The 12,315-nt window shown below is 34.5% G+C and overlaps 1 long non-coding RNA gene across 3 annotated transcripts; it reads right to left on the reverse strand.

Annotated features, from left to right (window-relative positions):
- Positions 1-1,839: 1,839 nt before the first annotated feature.
- Positions 1,840-7,145, reverse strand: LOC149551576 (uncharacterized). 3 transcript variants are annotated; one of them, XR_016353311.1, is made up of 4 exons: positions 6,696-7,145; positions 6,462-6,587; positions 6,125-6,214; positions 1,840-1,992 (listed from the first exon to the last, which is right to left on the reverse strand). It is a non-coding gene; the product is annotated as an uncharacterized LOC149551576 (long non-coding RNA). The 3 variants fall into 3 exon arrangements; XR_016353310.1 differs by lacking the exon at positions 1,840-1,992 and adding an exon at positions 5,488-5,903; XR_016353309.1 differs by lacking the exons at positions 1,840-1,992; positions 6,125-6,214 and having other exon boundaries at positions 6,427-6,587.
- Between the last annotated feature and the right edge of the window lie 5,170 nt (positions 7,146-12,315).

A 12,315-nucleotide genomic window follows, 5' to 3' on the forward strand; every position in this document is an offset into this window, starting at 1 on the left:
TTGTTAGCAATATTTTCCTTGCAAGTAGTTGAAGTATCTTCCCTAGAATAATTTGTAGATATATCTAATAGATGTACATGTCATTTCATTTTGGTAAGAATGTCAATTGTGGTATTGGGATTAATATATTTTTAAAATGCTTGTTCAAAGACATTTGAAGTTTGTAGTATTGTTAAGTGTTGACGACAAAGAGCATTACAATCAACCATTATAAACAATTAGTAACTAGGAATCTCACTAACTACACATAGTTATTGATCTCAAGCACGTATGAAGGCTAGATAAAAAAAGGTTTGTGAAGAATTAGATGAAACTATTAATGGTTATTTGAGGTTGGTAATATATACACATAATAGTTAAATGCTAACAAACATGTTAGTTAGGAGGAACCAAATGTGTATTTAACTTATAAGACACATTCTCTCATCTTTCCAAATCAAACTTAATAATAACCATTACTACAAAATTAAATTTCAATGGATTTCTCTCTAGGTATGAAATTTTTATGTTTGTATAATTTAAATTCACTTTATGATGATACATTCATTTAATTTATTAGATTAAATTTATCATGATTTCATCTCTCACTCCTAGATTCTACACCCATTCTTAGGGGCCATCTTTATGATGTGCAAGATCAAATCCCAAATGAGGTGGATATGACCCAAATTTCAAATTATTAAAATTAAAATTCATCATCCTTTCCTTCACTACTTATTACAAGTTGTTTTGGACACATTAATGTGACAAATTATCATCCTTTTATTTAACTAGCAATCGCACCCTAAAGTGTAATGGCGTACACCAAAGAGTCTCAAAGAGGAATATAATCGTAGTCCATTACCAAAAATTTGTGTACCTGTTCACAAGAAGGGTTACTATGTAATTCAATAAGAATGGTTTTGCTTTAGTCAACTCCTCTTTGTTTGATTTGTGTAACATCTCTCTAGAGGTAGGTCTATTCATCCATATGGAATGCAGATGACTGGGCTACACATGGTGAACTGGTGAAAACTGAGTGGAGTCATTCCCCTTTCATTGCAACTTACATATGAATTTCAACATTGGTCTTTGTTAGTACAAGGACCCATCCTCCATGAATGATTGTTCCTCATCTTCGTCATTGTGGTGGGATCAACCTACATGAAACAAAATAATCCTTAATCTAAGTGACCTCAATTGCAAAAGTTCATGACAAAATCACCTCCTACACAAAGTTTCAAAGAGAAAGCACATATATTACGATATGAAATATATTACTACAATAGAAATTTTATCATTTTAGCATGACAAGATAGCGTTGTGTAGTGGCCTCCAATTCAAATTGACACCCACTATGTCATAAAGAGGGCACAAAACCTTGAAACTTATGGGATGGCACCTCAATATCTTATTTATGTTGAGCATAATGTCAAAGATATTGTCCATGCTTGTAGGGGATGAGTATAGGGAGGGACACTGGCTATGCAGTGATTTCCAATAACAAGTTAGGGCAAGAAAAGTTTGAGGGAGGATATGTTCATCGTGGCCTTCTCATGTCAGCAGTAAAAAAACCTTGACCATTATCTCTATTGAACATCAAATACCAATTACCCAAACTTGTAGTTGTAACTTTTCTGATAATTTTTTGGTGAATATACATATATTTAATAATAAAATCATCTAAAAATAGAAGCAAATTTTTATAGTAAATATTTGACATTAATTTGTTTTTGGCTATTTAATACTATTTTCTCACAACATGTGAAGGAAATACATCAAGATACATTATTCATAAAGGAAATAAGGTTTTTTTATACTGTCTATATATATAGAATAAGATAAAGTGAATGCCAAAAATACTGCTGGAAAATAATGATCACTGCAAAAGCCTTCAATAACTAATTGGTTCCCAATCCTACAAGCATTAGAATTTTCCAAAACAACTCTAACCAATCCATCTTCGGTAAGGTATGCCAGCTAAAGTGAACATTAATTGCATCTTACATTGACCTGTAGAAGAGACAAGAATGTAATCATTACATATAATCTTGATCAACACTCTCAAAATAAACAGTGCTTTAGAAATATAGCAATGCTTGTTCAACATTCAGATGCTCATCCCAAAAAGTGTCCTTATGACACTTCAAATCTTCAAATCGTTATGAACGTGGCAAAGGAAGCATTATACATAATTTGTGTCCATAAAAACCCTGGTATATACACATAAGCACGCCCACTCAAACAGGAAATAATATACATATAATCCCCAAACAAATTAACCAAATGGCATTACTCGAACTTGGCCAGGATTTTGTAAAATTGGAAATTGCCAAGAAAGAGAGGATCAATGAGGTGTGCAGGTCGAATCTCCCCAAGTCTATGGTCAAAACAAATGGGTAAATTGGTTCACATTTCTAGTCAAAGAGAGGAGCCTCCTAGTACATTATTTTCCCTTCTATTAAATGGTTGTATACCAGTCTTTCTGACTATAACATTTGAATCAGCCTAGTGTAATGTCAGCAACATCTAATTTAGTGCTGCACACGAAAAAAAAAGAGCCTCACCATTTTCACTGCTTCTTATAAAATCCACCTTTGCCGATTTTCTCTGGCCCTTCAATGCCAACTCTGCTCTCTACCTTCTCTTGCGTAGAAATCTTGTATTTTTCATCTTGTTTCCTTACAAGACCTTCCTTTCTCTGATAGTCATTTACCAATTCAAAAGCCCACAAAATATTTTTTCTTTTATTTAAGTTTTAGACATACCCACGTCAAACTGCTATGTACACAAAAAATTTCCATAGCTCTAGCTTCTAAATCACCTATGGTACCCTGGAAGATTAACCAACTGGCCTGATTTAATCTGTATATCAACATAATCTCAAAATCTCATTATCAAAACTTACATCACACATAATAAAAAATGTAGGAATGCATTGTGGCCACTTCATTAGGGTTCTCTACCTCATGAAAATGAGAATGCCAAAGTTGCTTCTCCTCATCAGACAGTGCCCCAAATAGCTTGTCTGATAGAATATATTCTATACCTGAAATCATAATACACATAGATGAAGCATAGGTTTCTATCACAAAATCAAAATGGGCATCCACAATTGAATAAATTTTCATCAATCTGATGGACCTCAGAAATTCTTATTCATAGTGCTTTGAGGCATCCATGTTTTAATTTGGCTACTAATTGGCATACCAAAATTCTATACCTAAAATCACAACAAACATAGATGGATCATAGATTTTTGTCACAGAATCAAAATCGATATTTATTTTTATTAAAATTGAATCAATCTGATAGACCTTTGTTGTTTGTGTTCATGTTACTTTAAGACATCCCTGTTTTAATTTGGCTAACAATGGGCATAGCAAGAATCTATATAAAATCAAATACTACATTTACAGTGAGTTGCTATTCGCTAGATTTTCGTGTGAATAAATATCAAGATATATAACTGTTGTTTGGGAATTTATGTGCATGTTGTTTGTGTATTCAGGTAATGTTGTTTGTTTTATTGTCTTGTATGAGATCTCATTCTGGTAAGTCTCATCTTCATAGTGCACACAAAAATTTCAAATGCATGCCATGCCAGTTGGTAGTTTTGTCTTGTAAAAATTCTTGATGAATTACCTCAAATCCCCAAACAGGTAATGCGAGATGGCGCGGTTATTCAGGCTGGTCAATACAACCACCTTGTGCAAGAAGGCGTGATTTTATAAGAATGGTTGGTTCCCATGAACAAGCTATGGAGGCTATCAATGCATTAAAGAAATAATCCACTTTTAAAAGTAGTAGAGAGGAGCAACTGAGCAAGGGATAGATAGCAGTTGAAAACTTTTGCAAGCTTGTTAGTGCCCTGAATATAAAGAATTCGGTATAAAATATCGGAAGAAATGGTGCAGAGGATCCCAGGCGTAAGAAATAACAGATTATGCAGGATGAGGAGAAGCGACAAGGATAGCCCGCTCTTTAGCACTCTGTCTCTTCACCACTTGTAGGAGGAACACTTGGGTGGCTAATTGGAGGCGCTACCTAGTTTGATTCCAAACTTCTTGCATCATTATGAAAGATTCAAATCTTTCATTGTTTTATTATATAAGGTCAGGCATACACAACAAAATAGTACACAGAGGAAAGCTATTAAGAAATGTGGAGGATCATTATCAATTTTATCCGGATATTCTCTTCTCTCTTGCTTTCCTCATTTTCTAACCAGGCGACACTCAGAATCACTTTTCTCATTCTGTAATTAGGTAACACTCAACATTGAACTGAGATAGAGGATTTATAGTACCCTGCCTTACCAGTTATGTCGCCAAGCGAAAATCAATATAGCTATTGCCATACTCTAGCATAAGATTTAGAGGCAAAGGACTTACTTTCATGCATTTTAAGATGAAAAAAAACCACTTGATAAAGTACGAAACTGTAAGAAACAAATTTGTGACCGAACCCCAGGAATAAGATAACATTTATTATAATTCACAGTGGTTACACAATATACAAAGATAAGATACCAATAATAATAAATGAAATAAAGATTTGTATATTCAACTGAACTAAGAAATAGTCATCTGAATGGTAACAACTAAGGAATTTAAGTGTGGCAGCCAAGACAAGCTAACAGCTTTTCGAATGCAGCAATTACTCTACTATGTCCTTTATTGTTTTTCTATCAACATGTGTTGGACTACTGTGAAAATTCATAGAAAATTTGCAATCATCTAGGATTAGCGGTGAGCTAATTCACAATAAAACAAGGAACCAGACAGACTCAGATTTAGCCATTTGAAGTAGTAACCTTTAGCATATTTTTCTTTAAATGGAGATAAAAAAACACCCCGCCAATAAAAAATGGGCTCTTATCTTAGAATGATTATGTTCTATTCTAGTTTCTGTAGTTTTTTGTGACCCATTACAGACAAAGAAGAATGCCTACATTTTGATTCTTGGGTTAAATTTTGCGAATGAACATGTGTGCTTTCTATTTTCTATGTCAATAGCCTTAGATGTTCACAATAGATTAAAAGTGATTCAAATATTGGCTGCGTATAGAACTCTTTGAATATTTTGTGTGTAGCAGTGCCATTGGGGAATCATTTTGTTCAATGTCATATTGATTTGAGAGTCTTTTAGGTGTTACAGACAACAGTGCTGATAGATTTTTAAGCAGACTTTTTTAAAGAGCCCAATAATTCAAGTTATTTCGATTGGTCGTCCTAGCAATCATTTTTTTTTCTGGAAAACAAGTTGTAATTCAACTTGAATAATAGAAATCGAGACTGATCTTTATGGATTGACAATATCTGGTGGATGAATTGGATTATCTCCATTTCTTTGAAGATTATGTTAAGTAGGTGGAGAGATAGAAATCGCACTAATTTTGTCAATTGTATTGTGGATCATGATGTTTCACCTTATAATAAAGCTATATATTTTTTAATGCTTTAGTACAGATTCAAATACTATCAAGAAAAATGTACTTAAAGTGGCTCATAAAATAGGTATTTCTTCACAATTTACTTGCAAAAATAAGGTTAGAAATACTACGACAATGGAAGACCCAGATAATGCGTTAGGCAACTGGAATGCCTATGATGAGAGCACCTATAAATGGAGTGAGGTGACTTGCAGTCAGATTGGGGGGCAATCAGAAGGAAGGTCGTGTTGTGGGGTTGAATATTCTCAATAGGCATCTCATGGGCATAATCCCATCCGTTTTGAGGTCTCTTCATTTCTTCTGCGGCCACAAACTTAGACACACCAACTTCACTGGGAGCTTGTGTCTCCAATTAACATATATAGCTGAATTGGTGTAGAGCCTTGTATGATTACATGATCTCACTATCAACTGCGTGGAAAGGAAGGAAAAACAATTACAATATTGCACATTTCTTCCTGCAAGCCTCCTTCAAAAAGAAAAAGAAAAATTTAGTTATTTGAGCAGTTATACGCATTTCATAAGCATTTTAATTTATTACACGTCTTATTGGAGTTAACTTCAAGTCCAGATTACACGACTGGAGCAAAGTTAAGATAAACAATAAATAGGAATACAACAACATGAAAATAGGGAAATCCAAAAGGTTGCACTCAAAATTTCTACCATGAAAAGTTGAACCATACTTACAATGCCACTGACTTATGATGGTTCGTGTTCCATATAGACATTTTGAGGTTGGACTTACTTCCATGTAGCATTATAAAGGCAGAAGATTGACTGTTATATGAACCATAAAAGCCTCCATTAGAGGACTAGTTAGGAACTAAAAACTACACCCAATGATACTGACACAGGGAGAGCAGGCAAGGCCTTCTGGAAAAAAGGCCAATAAAATCAAAAGCCACGCTGAGCCCTATTATAATAACAAGTTAACATGCATAAACATTTATATAATCATACATTGCTACCCTCGCTACCAATACACTATATAATATGAAATCACCCAATCCCAGCTTGATTGCACCTGAGGAAGAGAGTCGCATCACTTCATTTTCAGACCTTTCATTTGGTTCTACAATCCCAATGACCCGAGGAACCGGATCCTGTCTCCACCCTCACTGGTAAATACCAATTATATTTCTCCAAACATCTAGAAAAGCAACATACTTCAAAATTGGAATAAACTATAATAAAAGGATATATGCAATCTCAATATGTCCAAATGTTTTGTAGAGTTTGACATGCAAGAAGAACATACCCTTAGAGTGATTCTTTGCACAGCTGATGCTACTGCTCAAATCATTTAATCAGATTTTCTTTTGGCCCATCACTGAAACAATGGGTAATTTCACGGGATTTGCATGACCAATTCTATTCAAAATGAAATCCATTCTGCGTTTGCCATTAACAATCCAAAGGGAAACTATTTTACAGCCCCCCGAAATAGGCTCTGGCCTTTTTATATTTTCATGAAATATTTGGGTATTCAAAGACTTTAATGTTCAATTAAGTTATGCCATGATTACAGAAAGCCACAGCAGGTTGGTGGCAAGCACTCCACAGGCGAAGCAACATGGTGGCCACTGCAAGAGACTTGGGGTCTCCTCCATCGGCAAGAAATCCCTGCGCACCGCGTAGCATGCTGCTCTCTGAGAATGGACGGTGAGGATGTCGACCATTGTCTTGCACAGCCACGGAGCATCTGCGACCGTTGATGTAAAAAATGAGTTGGGATTGTTGAGAAAAGGTACGAATTCGGCGTAAAGATGTTTATTAGTTCCTGCCGAAGATACTATAGCATCCATGAGATGCTTATTCGAAATTTTTTCAACCAATCAAATATTTGAATTATTACATATTCTTATTCAAATATAGTGAACAGTCAGTGTTCAATTTTTTTTTTGAAACTTTTAATTGATCAAACAATAAAGTTTTTCTATTGAATTGTATTGTGCAAACGTATAGCACAGTGCTAGTGCTAGCACAGTGACAAGTATTAATACTGTCAAAACTTAGTCAGTCAAATTGCAATTTGAAAGGGTCGGAAAGATCTGTACCCAAGATTTGTTTCTTATGTTGGTGTGCCTTCACAAAAGATTTGTGCAGTGGTCACTATTAAAATTTAATGCAGTGTTCTACGAAAATCGATCTGGATTCAATGTGTGCCAGTGTGCCAGTGGTTGGTGTGTCTTTTTTACTTTTTGACATTAAATTGACAGTGATAAATAGTTGTTGGACATTAATATATATTTGTTTGCTCGTCCTATTTAGTTTTGGCATTAAATTGCCATAAATAAAGAGTGGTTCCTTTTATCTGGATCATTCCAGCGTTTTCTTTGACATAAATAAAGAGTCGGTCCTTTTGTCTAGATCATTACAGTGTTTTCCGTGCGCATAGCCATGTCTTACTTTGAGCTAATTTATATTTTTGTGCATTGTCATGTCTTACTTTCAGGAAGAAAAAATAAAATTGACAATTCCTTTCATATAATTTTCTGAGCGATTCCAAGCTTGTGCTTTGAAGAAAACCACACGGATCATGAGCTCTAGGTATGCACTAATTTTCAAAGCTCTATTTTTCAAAGGACTTTTGGAATTTTTCTTGCAAATTTTAATTTTAATTTCATTCTTCACACCACATGTTCAATTTTCACCTGGATATCTGCTCTTCCCATCGATTACAATGCAATTCCTTTGTTGTCTCTAAATCATTCATTTCCATGTTATTAACAATCTGAGAAATTAGAAATATAGAATAGTAATTTTTAGTCATCAACCGCTTCAATGCCAAACACAAAGAATTTTGCTAGGGTTCCAGAAGTTTTCTCATTTTGTCATTCATAAGAAGATGTAAAAGATAGCAATAGTGATTTTAGTGAGGATTGTGTAATGAATGTGATAACCATGCATCAACTTTGGACAGATGATTTTTTTGCAAAAAAAAAAAAACTATATCATGAAAGAAGCAGTTGCGGTAAACCGATGTGATAGTCGCTTCTGGACAGGCTGATTATTATTATTATCTTTATTATTTCTAGGATCATGTGGATTATTGGGGCTTTTCTATGGGAAAATCTCTAATATAAGCTTGGACAACATCATCCTTATTGCCCCCTAATTTTCCAACCAATTTCCAATACTAACTAGAGCTGGGGCAAAAGATTTAGGGGTTTCTCTTAAGTTATGTAATTCAATATAGTTGAAAATGGACACCAAAATCAAACAACAAACAAATCAAAAAAATTTGTGCCAAAATTTAATCAATTTACTCTTTCAAATCCATCTACCCCTAGCAGTATGTTTTGCTACAGGTGTCAAAGAAATGATATAATCACTCTGGCCTGAAAGAGCACCATCGCTTTTTCAAAGCATCTGTGTGTTCATCGATTTACAATGGCTGGTAACCATTCAATTATATGATTTTATGGTTGCACATTTTACAAAGTTCCAACCATCAAGTACTTTGTCGGGATGCTGAAGTATGAAAAACTTTCTTTTTACAAACCACCGTAATCAGGGGCCACGAATAAAATTGCACTATGAGGATGAAGATGATCAAGACCTTTTGAGACCATTGAGACACCATTCATGTGCAACATGTTTTGAAAGGAATTATGATTCTAGCGATGAAGTTGTCTGTGGAATTTTTCCAAAAACTAGAGAAATAAGTGAATGGAAATATATATGACCTTAAGGAGCACTGAGCCACTTAAAGTAAATAATAAGAAGTACTGAGCATTAGTGAAAAGATTAGGAAACTCCATAGCCTGACTAGCACCCAGCAACGTCAGAGAAAAGAATGATGATATAAAATGCATACAAAATTATTGCCTTGAAATGCATGTACAGTTATATATACAATTTCATACCGGCAATCTCTCCCCCAATCCTATGCAACTTGATTGACATGCAACTCCAAATGTGGTTGTATGCATGTATTTTGTAGTTCTAAATTTTTCTTTCTTATAGTTTTCCTATAGCAAACTTATTCAAGGGTAAAATGATTTGGGCCAAAGTTAGAATACGTATTCCAATTTTATTTCCATTCCAATTAAAGCTTTATAGCTACCATTAATATGATTTAATTTAACAAATAAAACAATAAAGATTTATATCATATTTTTATATCTTTATATTTCCTATTTACAAAAAGTAAAAATAACGTTTAATAAAAGTTGTAAAATACTGATAAAAATATATTAGTGCTAGAATAAAATTCCTTTCTAAAAGTAGCAAATTGAACATTCTAGATCACAATTTAATTTTAAACATACATAAGTATAAAGAAATCAATTGACATTCTACTAACATAGCTATATTGCATATATTTTTAGTACTTTTTAATACTTTGATCATATAAGCTTTCGGCAGGAACTTGATGCTATGCGTCCTTGTTTGAGCTTGAAACATCACCGTGTTTCATCATTATATCCAAGGAATATTCCTTATAATACCATTTTTCAAAGAGCACTGAAAATCATTTAACATGCATCAAGGCCTGGAATATGATGGGAATGGTCATTGAGAATTAGAATATATTTTTGAATTCTTTGTTTGGTGCGCAGAATGGGAATGGGGAATAGGATTACGTATTCTCATTTTAGCCCAAAATGAGCATAAGTCCATTCCCAAAAATATCAGTTATTGGAATGGAGAATAGGATTTGGCTAGAGGAAGATCAGGGAAAAGGAAAATTTTTTGGTTGCTGATAAAAATGCCTTTTAGAGAAATTGTAGTTGGGGGGCCACAGGAGGCCACGCATCCCACAGCCCTCAAAGTTGCTTTAGCGGAGTTCATTTCTACTCTCATCTTTGTCTTTGCAGGAGAAGGCTTCGACATGGCTTTTGGTACTGTCGCTAACTTGTTAAGGTAATGCATCGGATCGAAACAATCAGAGCTGTAAGACAATCAGCACTCGAAGAATTGATACGCGCCCAGAATGCATCCCAAGCACTATTTTTTAAGGAAATAAATCGTTGAAGAAACATTAATTGCATGCTAATAAACTTCTTCTTACATTGTCACCTAAATTGTAGTTTAAATCGTAGTAAATTTTTTGGTACAGCTACATAACTGCTTTAAAAGATTGTTGTTTAAACTCTTGCTTAAATCGTAACTTGTGTGTTACTTATTTTCAAATCACTAGTTAAATTGTCACTTAATTAGTCTATTAAATTGTTGATTAAATACTTGCTTAAATTGTAGAGTAAATTATCGGCCAAATCGTAGCTTATATCGGAGCTTCAGGCAACAACAACAGAAAAGCCCAAAAAATATTGATTGCAAGAAGTGGTAAAGAAAAGCCATAGATCTGGAGGACAGAAGGATTGTCAAACAAATTCTCAAATAGATTTTAGGTGAACCAAACAGGAATGGGATTGTCATTTTCCATTCCCATTCCCTACTTTGACTCTCATTCCTATTTCCTATTCTAATTTTCTATTCCTATGTTTGTCACCAAATGGACCCTTAGTTCATTGATATTGTGAAGGTACAGATCTAATGTTTCGATGGACTCTGATTCATTTTTTTCATTTTTCTTTTTGGGCTTGCACTATGCCATATTGTAAAGTTCCGGAAGGAAATATTTAAAAAAACAATTACTATATGGATATTCCTAATTTCTGATTGGAGGAAAGATGCATTGATTACCGGCATTAGCAAAGGATAGAGATGAATTTATTATATGTCAGAAAGTTGGAACATAAATTAATTGTGTGCGTACGTTGGAGAGAACAATTGTGACCGACTATAGACAAGCTAAAAATAGTGAAGGTTTTCAAAGGCAACCGACTGTTGTAGTGTAGAGGAGATGAAGGCAAGCTGAAAATAGTGAAGGGTTTTCAAAGGCGATCGACTGTTGCGCTGTAGAGGAGCTGAATATAGGGTTTTCAACTGTTTCAAATTTCATTGACACATCAAGTGATTTTGAGGTAATGCCTTTGAAACTTTATTTTCTTTACTGTATCATCATATTTTCACCTTTCTGTACTAGTTTTTTTTACCAGAGAGAAGATTGTCACAGGTTTTGGGTTGTTTCGCCATTTCCTCCCCTTGGCAACAAAAGAATTTACGCAAATCCCTCTGTGACTACAAGCCCTCAACTACAGTCTGAATGAGCTATGTATGGAAGATCGTGTGCAACATTCTCGACCCCCGTTGGATAATTTTTTGCATGTATTTCAAGTCCATGTTGATCCTTTTTCTTGTTGGTTCAAATATTCACCCTTCTTGATGAAAGTACGCTCTGATACCACTTGATGGAGGGCCACACCACCCTACCAACTCATAACCAAGAATGCAACACTATGGAGACAAGAGAGATGAAATGCTTCCCAAGAAATTTTATTATACTTGAAAATCCTTACAACACCCACAAGATGATATCATAGATATGACTTCTTCAAAAAGAAGTTTACAAATTCTTCAACATAAGAGAAATTCCAAATAAGAGTCTTCACACCAAGAACTTCTACTTGAAGAGCTACACCTTTAGAGCTTTCACACCTTGAAGCCTTCACACCTTCCAACTTTCACACCTTGAAGCTTTTCCTTCCAAAGCTTTCACCTTCCCAAGCTTGATTAGAAATGCGCATATGCCTTGCTTAAATAGGCACTTACCACCCCATGCATGACTTATCCACAACCTTCTAGAATTCCACCTACACAATATCCACAACCTTCTATAATATCCACAACCTTCTAGAATTACAACTAAGCACCACCATGTGGCCCAATTAGAAAATTACATTTCTCAAGATTCAGTTGAATTGAATCAACCTTTTATCATCATTCCTTGTAGCAAGAGCTAAGAACATCCCTCCTTCACAATCACTTTTTCAAAATTAACATTTCTTTTAAAATTGTCTAATGCTAAT

This window comes from Cupressus sempervirens, chromosome 6, assembly GCF_028749045.1.
Source record: "Cupressus sempervirens isolate cs-2001-9-10 chromosome 6, ASM2874904v1, whole genome shotgun sequence".
NCBI lineage: Eukaryota > Viridiplantae > Streptophyta > Pinopsida > Cupressales > Cupressaceae > Cupressus > Cupressus sempervirens.